Raw genomic sequence first — 14,099 nt, 5'->3', positions numbered from 1 at the left:
GAATTGCTAATGATATCTTGGGAGTGAACGGGCTAATCTAATTAAATACGCATAGGTAGGATTTTTCAAAGGCGGTGGGAAGAGGGATAGGGACGCTGTCACGAATTTCCGCGCTCTTATGTGAAATGGCTCATACTGCGTATTTACGCGTTTGCATTCAAGCGGCGAGAATGACGAACAAGTGGAGTATCTAGCCACGGAAAACATATAATGCCATGACGATTCTTTGGATTTAGGCAGTTTTCCAAAAGTGATTCTGAAGATTTGAATGTTGTTGACCTGAAAAGGTCGTTTTACAAAGGGAGGGGAAATTATGCGCGCATCGGGACTCCTACCTTCCAGGTACACCCGTGAGTCCATTAGAACCTTGAAACCCCGGTATAGCTCCAGTGCTTTGCCCGTTTTTCTACCTGTTGATTATCGTGGGTTTTCTTGCCCTGCGTAGGAGCACAGTGTGTGGCGGAACTTGCTATAGGTAGCGGGGATGGGAATTCATCGAGTCCTTCAAAGGTACAGGATACTAAATAAACACCATTATTTTATTTAGGTGCTAAAGTAGGTATCAGCACGGGTCGTATCCATGCCCGGGGTCCTGTGGGTGTGGAAGGATTACTGACCGCTAGATGAGTAATGACTGGCCAGGGACACACAGTGGATGACTTTACTGATGGAGGCCTGCTCAAATATCTTCACGAGACCCTCCCGATTGAAGGCACTCCTCAGGATTCTATTGACGAAGAAATGACTTCGGATAATGGCGACAGCGAAGTAATACAGAAATAATTACGTAATGCTTAACGTGTGCTTCAGTTTGCGCACAGTACTCGTTATACGAGTCAATGTTATGCTTTTGATGAGCGTATGTTTTGAAACGTCCCGCCCAAGAACGTATTATTATGTTGAATTAATTTAACTATTGCTCTCATGCTTGTATCTCAGTTATCCGTTTTTGTTTTCCAACTATAATTCGTAGAGGACAAATAACGCCAAAGACGAGTACAAATATCACGCGGTATTTGTACTCCAGAAAGCCGGTTAGACAGGTTTTCTTGCATCGCGCAAGCGAAGAATTGGATTAAAGTTACGGGAAAAAAGATGGCGGACAATTTGAATCATATTTCTGACGACAAAGAGTCGGAATGGGATGGCAAATATAGATTTAAGTTTATTAGTTGAATCGAACCAAGAAAAAAAAGCTAGACGACTAGGAAACTTTTTCATTTATTGAAGAAACTAGAAACAGGAACACGACAACGCGTCAATTCCGTCCCGCCTCCTGAAGTAACAGTTTGGCGGGTTGGATAATAAATAGCTCATCAGACGTTTGATTGTGTAGTATCGCTGAGTATTTTTACTAAATACGGCACAACTCGTAAAAATACTCAGCAATAATACACAACAAAACGTCTAATAAGATATATATATCTTATTGCTAGACACTGTAAAAATATCACTGACAAGGAACTTTTTTCTCTGTGGATAGCTGAAAGCGGAACTCCATTTTTAAGAAAATAGGAATATTTAAAACTGTTTTGTTGGCTTTGCGTTCGACTTAACGCAATCTTGATACCTTGTTTCCGTTCTTGTGCTCCATGCTCAAGCGATACTGATGAATATACCGTAATAATAACTGTACGTTGACCCCAATAGTTGACTGTCACGTTGTCAGGACAGACTATGCAAAGCAGAAAACTTGACTCTTGATTAAGGATACAAAACTGTACGAGAGTTTTCGTGATAATAATAGTTGTTATATTGGTATTACCGAGATGTTGCTGAGAACCCCGAGAAAGCAAGATATTGGTTTACTTCGTAATTCGGTTCTTAAGTCAAACCCGTGCATTTTCCATGATTGTCCGCGGAGGAAAGGGGCAGCTGAAAAGTCCTTGGTCCTGATGCCTGTTACAAGAACATGCACAGTTTGAAAATAGTTCTTAAAGCAGACTCTTTGTGTGTTCGGGGGGAGGGGGGAGAGATAGTATCTGTGCAATCAGTTCTGACATGTGGAAAATGCATAGGACACAACTCTGCTATTTTAGTACGGTTATCGTTATCAGGCACAATGAGAATTACATGAAAAAAATTAATAAATAAAACGGAACCGAATCGTTGAGACAGAATCGTTACGACATCAATGGGTTCTCTGCATCTTCTATTTTCTATCTGCCCTTTCGCCCTCCCTTCCACTTCCCACGTACAAAACAAAGATCTGGTCGGCTTGCTGACAAGTATTATTATTAACAGAGTTTCAACTAGCCGTAGCGTATCGTAACGTGAAGGGTATTTTCTCTTGCGAAATACTATTTATTAACAGTTTTATCACCGATGAAGGAGACAGGTTCTACGTAACAGAGACTAAATAATGTAACATTCAGAATGAAGCAGATACGTTTCATAAGTTGCTTTCTTAGCTGGTGCATATTCGCTCACGTTTAAACCAATCGTGTTCAAGCGAAATTATATGATGGATTAACTATCTGAACGGATCTTGGACATCACTGTCCGCCTGTTATCCTTTTTTTCGAGAGGTAACAATCATAGTCACGTCATTTGCAGCCTGGAGACGAAAGATTCCGGTAGCCCAGCTAAAGATAATACGGTTCTTCACAGCAGTGTCAGTACGCTTTCCCTTTTCTCTCCCAGATCAGAACATGTGGACCGCAATGTAAAGAAATACTGCAAAGTAGTAGAATGATTATAGAATTATTCTTCAGGTTAAACTTATCTTACGTTTGTTCATAGAAGCCAAATGTTCATATTTTTTCTTAGTTAAGGTCGAGATACTTCGAAGATGACACTGATCGTATAAAAAGTCATAATTGTTGATCACGCCCTTCAAACTGCCATACTCCTAGCCTCGGTCGGATGATGAAGTAGAATTATTGTGTCTCACTATGAGCCACACGTTGGTAAGTACTCCTTCGCTCTTTGCGTCGCACTAATTAAACGGAACAAAAGAGCAAGGACTAGAACCAACTTGCCACCGTGATACTGGAACATGTAACCATTGGACCTTACCACGTAGTTTCTACTGTAGCACTGTATCATTCTGTGTGAGTCCTAGGAGTCTTATTCCTCTTTGTCTATATCTTCCTGCGTAGTAGGTGATGCCCATGGCTGGCGTTCTCCTAAACAAGGCTGTGTGTAGAAAATTACGGCGTTAACATAAGTGTGTTCCAGAACACTATCCTCCAATCTTCTTGTATCTAAATGAGAAAAACAATTACAGCCTTTAAGCTTGCGGAATGGAGTACCACTGTAAACAGTCGAATGTACAGGGCAGAAAGAGTGCAGATTCAGTTTCGAAACAAAGCATGCGTGGTTGGTTCCTTGAGGTCCCTCTTATACATGTCTACTTAATGGGTTATAAATCCAGGAGCTGATGCAAAGGGTGGGGCAATGTCCAAATGATCGACAGCGTAACCAATAGCATTTAAACCAGAAAATTCAACACCCAACACCAGGAATATAACACTTGTTCTCCTTAGCCAAATATAGCCTGTTGCCACTATAAATATTCCAGCTAATAAACCTATGGACAGAATCGGAGATGATTCATCTTTAAGTGAGTCTTGAGGTCAAAATTTCATCCACCATCAAGTGAGGTTTACGCATGGCCCGCATACATCTCTCCACATACGCTCAGACTATAAGTTTTGAAAATTTGAAAAGTTTGTTTTGACTTAAATGGAACGCCATAGATTGGCGCGCGCGAAATACCACAAAAACGACTCTACAATAAAAACTTTCCATTTATTTTCTCAAGTCAGAACAAGAAACTCACAATTCATCGAAAACATTTCTTATTTTCTCTTTTCTTTTTCACTGTTGTCACTTATTTTTTGCAACAAATGCGAAGAATGTTCGTTTGTTTTTTCGTGCAATAAAGGCGTACAATAGAACCAGAGCCGGATGGCTTTTTCCCGACCGGCTCACGTCAACCCGTCCAGCCCTGCACACGTCAGCTTTTGGTACACTTTTCTATGGGATTGCGCGAGCGGGGCCAGACGGGTCATATGACAATTTTACTAATCCCTACGGCAAAGACGATCATATGCGAGCCTTAACAGAATCGTAGTTTATGCTACTGGCCTTAGCGATTGCTAACTACTTACAGATATACAAATGTAAGTATTACCTGCCCCGTAGAAAATTTTCCTTATTGTACCAACTTTACAAATCTTGTATCTTATGAGCATATCAGCTGTTAGTATATACTGAAACAGTGGATAGCGTTAAAGGCGCGCTCTGATTGGCCAGTCAAACTCGGAATATCCTTTGCTATTTACCTCCGAGCAACTTGGGGAAAAATGGTCTGCCGGTTTGCATCCGTGGCAAGCGAAGAAATCACTCAAATAACGACGAAGCAGTCCCTGAAAACACAGAAAGCGACTAAATTTGGTTTGGCCGTGTTTAAAGGTAATGGTAACCGGGAGTTTATCGATAAAAACCAATGAAAAAGATTTTGTTTACAAATGCATATTAATCTTGCGTAACCTCACTTGTTCACTTGAAAATCAAATTTGAGTGGTATTTTTTACAGAATGGTTTCAAACACAGAAAGAGTTTGCAACACCATTTGAAGAAATGTCGCCACCAGAGCTAAACAAATGTCTTCAGAAATTTCATCTGTCAGCGAAAAAACGAGACGGCAGGTTTTACAACAAAAACAAAAAATCACTTACCGCGATACGAGCCGTGTTGGATCGTTACGCGCGGGAAAATGTTGGAATCGTTGCTGGAATGTATGAATTAAAATCAATTTTTGGTGGTGTACATTATCTCACTGTTTTAGTATATACGAAAACAACTATTCACCTCAGTGTCGGTGGTTAGCGGTGAATATTTACCTCGCCGCTTCGCGGCCAGGTAAATATCCACCACTAACCACCTCCACTTCTGTGAATAGTTGTTAATTATTCTTCCTACTGGACCTAGAATGGCTTTAAACAAATACGGACAAGCTGCTAGGAATCTGGCCAGTCTGAAACGAGAAAAAAATAGACATTGTCTTTGCGTCGGCAGGTGAATTCAAAACTTTTATGTACATCCTAAAAAAAGCATACGTCTCTTTGGCGGTTTTGATAACGTTTTCTTCGTTTAGCTTTTCATGTCTTAATCTTGCCTAATTTCTATGAGAATTTACTTTAAGGAGATGCGGAGAAAAGGTTACTGGTAAGGCTCATTTTTTCAGCGTCTCGAGTTGGCCCGCCTGACCAAGACCAACAATGTGGTAATTAGAGAAAAAAAAAGCAAATTTAAAAACTGTCAGGGAGCTGGATTAAATCAAAGTCATCAACAATGGATAGTTCTCATTTGACTTTAATGCATGGGTTTTAAGGACCTTAATCACAAAATAATGCTCTCAAAAACAAACATCTGACAGAGTAATGGTAGCAAATTTTAAAATGTCGACTATTTCAGCGATATTTCCTCGTCATAGATCTAACAGAGGGTAAATTAATGCTCAAGACTTCTTCTAAACTTTTCAAAACTCGCCACAGTTGCTTGCCTAACTCTAGAGAATCATGAGGAAAAATGCTTATTGTTTGACTTTGCCGCATATGCGTGATCCAGTAAGGTGACAGTTTTGATGACAGTTTAATGACATACATATGGTGAACGATCCTCGCAGTAGATAGCGCTATTTAAGCAATAGCGAAAATCAGACCTGAAAAAAATCAGGCCTGTACGGGATTCGAACCACTGACCTCTGCGACACTAGTGCAGCGCTCTACCAATTGCGCTAACAAGCCAACTGGGAGCAGGCCGTTAAGTTGATTTGTAATAAACCCGTGAAAGTAATAAATCAGATACAATGAAATATATGAAGTTCTACTGCGAGGATCGTTCACCATATGTATCTAACACCGCAGTTCAAAATATATGAACTTCATATATTTCATTGTATCTGAGTTTAATGACATATTACAATATTACAAGAAATATGCACTGCCCGCAGTCAGCAAAGGCTAGTCGAGGCGGGCAGTGTTTAATACATATATTAAAAAATATGAAATAAAAAAGATTTACAGAGAAGAGATTCAAAATTCTAGACAAATTACACCCCAGGGCAGGAAACTTTCTTTTCAATTCACTTGTCCCTTTGGGTAAGTGTCGTGTGTATTTAACTTGTCCGGACCACAAAACTACTTGTCCAAAAAATCGGCAACAGCAATTTAGGGTTTCAAAAACCCTTTTTTATCAGTTCAACAATGCCCCAGTTAAGTGGAAATCAATAGCGACGCTGAGCGAAGAAATCAAATACACAGCTTGCACAAAAAGAAAAGAAAGTTTATTTCCTAGGCTCTTAGTTGTAAAATACGGGAAAAATGATTTATTATTTATCCAAAGTCAGGCAACGTTAGAGCTCTACAACTTAGGCCTAGTTTATATACGTCGCTTCAGTGGAATTTAATTCAGACCAATTTAATTCCATTAAATTCGTCGTTCCTTCGACGTAAACCGTGGCGTGGTTTTATGCGTCGAAATCAATACGATCGAATTTAATTCTCTTCCCAAATGCAGTGCCTCGGGTCGCTGCGGGCCCGCCAAAATAAATTGAAATACATTAAGAAAATGTATGCATTTCATTCGACGCGGCGCTAGTGGGACGTTAAAACTGAAGACGCGTTATCGCTATTTTATCCGTCTTACCAAGACGGATAAAACGTCAAGGACGAATTTAATTTACCAGACGAATTTAATTCGTTTTAGACGTCGCGCTATCGTCAAATTTAATTGCTTGTAGGATCTTGAATTAAATTCGACTGTAGCGCGACGTATAAGCTAGGCCTTACTTGTCCAATCGCTCAACTTCGATCATCTTTTTCCTTGTCCGAATGGAAAAGTTACCCGTCTAGGACGTTCGGACGGGCCAAGTTTCCTGCCCTGCAACTACATTAATACATTTAAGATAAGGCAAGAAAACAGAACAAGCTGGAGTCTTATAGTTATGCTATTAAAGTAGACAAATCAATATAATCGTCATATTTTTCGAGTCTCTGGAGGAGGAAATCATGAATTTTACTTTTAAAATTGTATTTTGATAAGGTCCAAATTACATAAAACAACTTTGTGTTCTATAATAATTATGTGGTTGCCATGACACCAACACATGAGAATTTTAACAGTGAGAAACAGTGATAAGAGTTTCCATCAGAAGGTCAACCAGCAAAACTAACATGTATTGTAAATAGTAAAGGCGACAAAACACTATTAGATATGGTGTTAATGCTAAAGTAATCTAAAATTGTGGACAGAGAAACTAAGTTGAGGTAACAGCTAAATGCAAGCTTGCTGTTTGTCTAAGCCTGTGTATAACTGTACAGCATGTATATGTCACACCATTTTCACCCCTACTTCATTCTTGAATGTTGTTTTATAAGTGACTGTGGTTTTTTTTTTTCTTGGATAACATTGATGCTAATGTACATGTACTGTAGATTAGTTTTATTCACATTATAGTGACTTTTGATCCCAAAATGCACAAGTACTTTGCTGAAAACAATACCATTAATACTCAGTGTAAGAGTATAAGACTGCTGGTTTCATTAATAGTACGAACATATACAACCTTGTAAGGGGTTTTAGGAGGGCTTATAAATAAAGGGCCTAACAAACACAATGTATTATATCTAAGGGAGCTTAAATTTACCAGAACAGAAACACTTTGATACAAGCTGTGGCAGCACTCATCAAAATAATTATGTTTTACATTTGAGAAATTGAATTCATTTCATTACATTTGGAACAGAATTAAATGAAAGCTTAACAACTTGAACAAATTAAGCTGGAATGTAACAAAAAAGTAGTTCAGACTTTTAGCTTGAAGTTCATCTTTTCTCTTAATTATTAAAATTTTGATGTTGAATTCGAAGTAGTCAGAGGCTTCCAGCTTTGTTATAATTAAAACAAGAAAAACCATAATTATAATCTTATCTCAGCCAGTAAGAAGTACATCATTATGAAATAACAACATTGACCACGCTTTGTAATGGCAATTATGATCTGCCTGGACAATTAGATGCTTCAAATGCTGTATTTACTGAGCAAGTAATGATCTCTTTTTTTTTTAAATGGCCAGAGCAGCAGCTGCTTGTGAACCGCTCGATGTGGTTATTGCGAGTTGTTGGTTTGCGGCAAGATTACTGAGTTGATTTTGAAAATGGCCATTTCTTACCTTTTGATTGTGTTTTTTATTTTCTTGAGATCTCAAGACACAATAATAGCATTCAAAAGATATATTTTTAAAAGCGAAGACAGATACGACTCAGTTTTACATCCTTTAAAAAGAATAGACAGCGCCATTCTCGTCTTCTGACTGATGTCATCAAACTATTTGATTCCGAGAACACCTTCGCGATGTAGAAAGGAATGACAAGGACACATCAAAACCAGTCACCAGACACTTTATCTACCTATAATCATTCTAAGCAGTGTCAATGAACGCTGTTCATTTCTACTAATTCATTCTTCTTTTTCTCGTCACCCGGTTCCCACCCAGCATTTAAGCTCCACTTTCTGCATATAAACACACACAACACACGATTCTCCCATTCGCTCTGGGGAAGGGCTAACGCTCCAAATGTCAGCTTTTTAACTCTTTTACGGTGGTGGCCAATTTACAATTTCAACTTAGTTGATAAAACCAAATTACCATGTTACCCCAACCGACGCAGCACCACAGTTTCTTTAGAAAATTACCCTTTTTATTCCTTAATTTTCACATTTAGAAAACGGAGGAGATTTAACTATGTTGAAGTCATACATGCTTTTACTCAGAGTGTTTGGAAGGTGTATTTAGTAAGCTCAAATAACAAATTGTAGAGAAAGGATGATCATTTTTTGCTCAGGTTGACCGAGGACAATAATAAACAGAACACTTAACTGTCCGAGATAAACACAGGTGCATGATGTTGTCATTAGTAAGCTTGGAAAGAAATTAGTGAAGGACTCAATTTTGTTTATTAATTCAGTTGCAGCCTGAGCATACATACGAGTCATTAAGTTAGTTGTTAAACACACGTCATGGTTTTTTTAATTGTTCTTTAACTGCAGGTAGAACTGAAAATCGTTTCTACAGCTGACTACATGTATACTCTTTCATCAACAATTCAGAAAGAGTTATTTCAGGCTTGATGCTCATGACCCAGTTAAAGATTTCCTAAATTTTAAAAGGAATTGATAAAGAAATGATCTTTTATAAGGTGTTAAACTTACTTGAACCCTTTTCAAATGGTTCCAAAGGTTGTACTTCATAGAAATCACAGACAAGTGCAGCCAAATCATCTACTCTTCATCAACTTACATTGTGTCATCTGCTATAAAAGACAAAACAAAACTAAACTAATAAAAACAAAAACACACGAGGGAAATGGATTCAATTTTTCATACCCTTATCAGCAAATGTCACTGATTAACTGTTGTTCAGTTATCACAGAAGATATAATTTTAATGAAGCAAATTTGACCTGCAGATGAAATTCAAGCAAAAAAACGATCCTCACAAGTAGACTGTAATTCATATAATTGTTATAAGCAATTGCAGAAAAGAAACCAGAAAACATTCAGGCTTTGAAAAGATTCAAACCCACTGCATGCCTGCCTCCAAGATACTAGTTGAGCAGTCTACTACCAACTATCAGCGACAAAGCAACATGTTAATAGGAAAAATTTTGATGCAAATCTAATCAGAATTTTCAATGAATAATCAATTTGAGCTGCAGGTGAATATTAAGCAACGAAAGTTGTGCTGTATTTTGATGAGCCCATAGGGCAAGTCAAAATACAAACAATGAGTAAAAACTACTCACAATACTACACAACAAAACATCTAAGATGAGATTTTTTATCCAAGACGCTAAATTGTGATTTCAGTGTGAGAGAATTTTGCAGATATTTCTGGAGTACAAATATCGCGTGATATTTGTACTTATCTTGCATGTTATTTGTACTCTTCAAAACACAATCGGATAATAAATATATCTTATTAGACGATTTTGTGTAGTATATTGCTGAGTATTTTTACTAGTTGTGCTGTATTTTGACTAAGCCCATAGGGTGAGTCAAATACAAACAACGACTAAAAATGCTCAGTGATACTACACAACAAAACGTCTAATAAGAGATTATTATCCAACACGCCAAATTGTTATTTCAGTGCGGGTGAATTTCGCGGATATTTCTGAAGTACAAATATTGCGTGATACCTGTACTCGTCTCGCGTGTTATTTGTACTCTACGAAGCACAGTTGGATAATAAATGTATATCATACTGAAGGACCAAACAACTCATTTTATCGATTTCTCGCCTCACTTCATGACCGATACTGAGGGAGGTTAAATGACTTTGCACTATATTTCGATGAAAGAATTTAGAATGTTTAAAATAATCGCATAAATTTCGTGTTTTTTGTGACTAACAAAAAGTAAAACGAAAAAAACTAAAGGTTGGTGTATGTTTGAGTAGTCCAACTAGGTTAAGTAAATGGACTGGAGGTCATTGTTTTGTCCGCCAATCCATTGCTTGGTGATCAGTTCTTTCAACATTTGTTAAAGGATAAGTATGCAGTGGTCCTAATAAGATACATGTCATAGACATTGAATAAGTTGAAAGTCTTGTTATTAGACCTCTCACCTGTCCAAGTATAAATTCAAATTTTTGTCCAGGAGGGTTTGAAGTTACTTCCCACATCCGATGTACAGAGTGAAGAGGAGAATACTTCTTTTTTTAGAAAAGGTTGCCAAATGTAACACAGCTGTCGAAACCAACCGTCCCGACTATACAGTGCGACATCAATTAACTTTCAGTATTCAATCCACAGCCGTCCGCCATTTCGAATGTGGTTGCTAGGAAACTGAGTCGAGAGGAAGTCATTGCCAATCAGAAACAAGAAACAGCATTCGAAGAAATCTTTGCTTTTCATTGGTTAAATCTGGATTTTGGAAATCCAGACTTCGGATTTTAGGGTCATTCCCTCATTTTGCACTGCGCAACCTATTAAAGCAACAGCGCTGCACTAGTATCGCAGAGGTCAGTGGTTCGAATCCCGTACAGGCCTGATTTTTTTCAGGTCGGATTTTCACTATTGCATAAAGAGCACTTTCTACTGTGAGGATCGTGCATCATACGTATCTGTAACCACAGTTCAAAATATATGAACTTCATATATTCATCATATCTGATTTATCATCACGGGTTTATTACGAATCAACTTAATGGCCTGCACCCTACGTTGGCTTGTTAGCTCAATTGGTAGAGCACTGCACTAGTATTGCAGAGGTCAGTGGTTCGAATCCCGTACAGGCCTGATTTTTTTCAGGTCTGATTTTCGCTATTGCATATATAGCGCTTTCTACTGTGAGGATCGTGGATCATACGTATTTATAACCGCAGTTCAAAATATATGAACTTCATATAATCATCATATCCAATTTATCATCACGGGTTTATTACGAATGACCTTGACGGCCTGCTCTCAGTCGGCTTGTTAGCTCAATTGGTAGAGCACTGCACTAGTATTGCAGAGGTCAGTGGTTCAAATCCCGTACAGGCCTGATTTTTTTTTTTTTTTTTTTTCCGGTCTGATTTTCACTATTGCATAAATAGCGCTTTCTACTGCAAGGATCGTGCATCATACGCATCTAGAACCGCAGTTCATAATATATGAACTTCATATATTCATCATATTGTTATTAGTGCAAGTTAAAGCAGCATTGTAAGTAATGTATTAATTGTATTGCAGTGTACTGCTGAGTACTGTAAAATTTTATTAAAAAAAATAAAAAATAAATAAATAAATAAAAAAGGAAAACTAAAAAAAAAAATCGGACGATTAGAAGAAAAATAAAAAAATAAAAAAATAAAAAAAACTCAGGCATTGAAAGGATTTGAACCCCTGCCTTCAAGATACTAGTTGGGCAGTCTATTACCAGCTGTCAGCTATAAAGCCACATGTTAATGGACAAAATTTAGAGGCAAATCTACATCAAAATTTTCAATAAATAATTCAATTTGAGCTGCAGATGAAAATTCAGCAAAGAAATGGCCCTTGCAAATGGACTGGACATTGTAGTACCGAGAGAGAGAACTGAGCTAAGAAGCCAGGTTCAGTAAAAAAACTAAGAACAATTAACTCATTCACCCTAAAATGCTAAAAGGGACAGGTTTTCAATAAGGGTTATCATAGAGATGCCCAGCATTACTACTGAAAGCTTAATCCAATATGATTCAAATTACTAAAAAACTTTGTGTCCTATAATAAATATGTGGTTGCCATGACACCAACACATGAGAATTGTAACTGTGAGAAACATTAAACAATGATAAGAGTTTCCATCAGAAAGTCAACCCGTAAAACTAACGTGTATTGTAAATGGTACAGGAGACAAAGCACTATTAGATATGGTGCCTGAATTATGCTAAAGCAATCCAAAATTGTGGAGAAAGAAATTAAGATGAGACAACAGAGCTGTCTGTCTGAGCCTCTGTACAACTGTACAGCATGTCTGTCACCATTTTGATCCCTAATTCATTCTTCTATGTTGTTTTATTAGTGACTGTTTTTTTTTTCCTCGGCTAACATTGATACTGATGTACTTATATTGAAGATCAGTTTATTCACATTATAGTGACTTTGGACCCCAAAATGTAACAAGTATGTCTGTTTACAAGAACTATGCTGAAAACAATACCATTAATACTCAGCGTACTAACAGTATAAAACTACTCACTCAGGTTTAATTAATAGTCTGGGCACATACAACTTTGTAAGGGGTTTTAGGAGGGCTTATAAATAAAGGGCCTTACAAACACAGTGTATATATCTGAGGGGGCTTAAATTAACCAGAAGAGAAACACTTTGATACAAGCTGTAGCAGCAGTCATCAAAATATGTTTTACATTATTTTGAGAAACTGCATTCATGAGGATTTGAGTTAACGAATCTCTTGATACATTTTGTTTCTAGTACACACTGTACATCAATACATATATTGTTTTGTTGTGTAGTATATATCACTGAGTATTTTGATAAGTTGCACTGTATTTTGACAAGCCTATAGGGCAAGTCAAAATTAAACAATGAGTAAAAATTCATTCTCAGCAATACTACACAAATTGCATAATAAATATATCTCATCCGACTTTTCTTTGTGTAGTATTGCTAAGTATTTTTACGAGTTGTGCTATATTTTGATGAGCCCATAGGGCGAGTCGAAATACAAACAACGACTAAAAATACTCAGTGATATTACACAAAAAAACGTCTAATAAGAGATTATTATCCAACACGCCAAATTGTTATTTCAGTGTGGGCGACTTTCGCGGATATTTCTGGAGTACAAATATCGCGTTATGTCTGTACTCGTGAGGAACCACGTTAACTCATTTTGTCGATTTCTCACCTCACTTCATGACCGATATTGAGGGAGGTTAAATGACTTTGCACTATATTTCGATGGAAGAATTTTGAATGTTTAAAATAATCGGAGCAACTTCAGAATACCCGTCCACATCATTTACATATCTCGGGAGGCTTTGAAGAATTTCAGCATTTGTTAAAGGATAAGCACGCAGTGGTCCTAATGAGATACATTTCATAGACATCGAATAAGTTAAAAGTCTTGTTAAGACCTCTCACCTGTCGAAGTATAAATTCGAATTTTCATCCAGGAGGGTTTGAAGTTAGTTCTCACATTCGATGTACAAAGTGAAGAGGAGAATACTCTTCTTACAGAAAAGGTTGTCAAATGTAACACAGCTGTCGAAACGAACCGTCCTGACTATACAGTGCGACATCAATTACTTTCAGTACTCAATCCAAGGCCGTGCGCCATTTTGAATGTGGTTGCTGGGAAACTGAGTCGAGAGGAAGTCACGGCCAATCAGAAATAAGAAACTGCGTTCAGAGAAATCTTTGCTTTTCATTGCAAAATCTGGTATTTTGAAATCCAGGTTTCGGATTTTATTAGGGTGATTCCCTGGGTTTTGCACCGGGCAAGCTTTTCTGGGCATAACATTGTGACATCCAAGATGGCGGCCGTTCTTCCCGACCTCGAGGTGTGAATAAGAGATCGCTGCAATGGCGGCCGATCAAG

General features: G+C 37.7%; 1 long non-coding RNA gene and 1 pseudogene across 5 annotated transcripts in view; one reads left to right on the top strand and one right to left on the bottom strand.

Annotated features, from left to right (window-relative positions):
• Positions 1-933, top strand: part of LOC148742543 (delta-1-pyrroline-5-carboxylate synthase-like) — a 29,240-nt pseudogene extending 28,307 nt beyond the window's left edge. The window contains exon 13 of the transcript XR_015996311.1: positions 548-933. The product of XR_015996311.1 is annotated as a delta-1-pyrroline-5-carboxylate synthase-like (transcript). The remainder of the gene's footprint in view (positions 1-547) is intronic.
• A 587-nt stretch (positions 934-1,520) lies between these two features.
• LOC148742542 (uncharacterized) lies at positions 1,521-14,099 on the bottom strand. Of its 4 annotated transcripts, none has more exons than XR_016000161.1 (4): positions 13,643-14,099; positions 9,223-9,323; positions 4,290-6,897; positions 1,521-3,206 (listed from the first exon to the last, which is right to left on the bottom strand). It is a non-coding gene; the product is annotated as an uncharacterized LOC148742542 (long non-coding RNA). The 4 variants fall into 4 exon arrangements; XR_016000162.1 differs by having other exon boundaries at positions 4,139-4,738; XR_016000158.1 differs by lacking the exon at positions 9,223-9,323 and having other exon boundaries at positions 4,139-4,984.

This window comes from Stylophora pistillata, chromosome 1 (genome assembly GCF_964205215.1).
Source record: "Stylophora pistillata chromosome 1, jaStyPist1.2, whole genome shotgun sequence".
In the NCBI taxonomy this organism is placed as follows: Eukaryota; Metazoa; Cnidaria; class Anthozoa; order Scleractinia; family Pocilloporidae; genus Stylophora; species Stylophora pistillata.
Note: the sequence above shows the minus strand (reverse complement) of the source record. Positions and strands in the feature narration are given on the sequence as shown.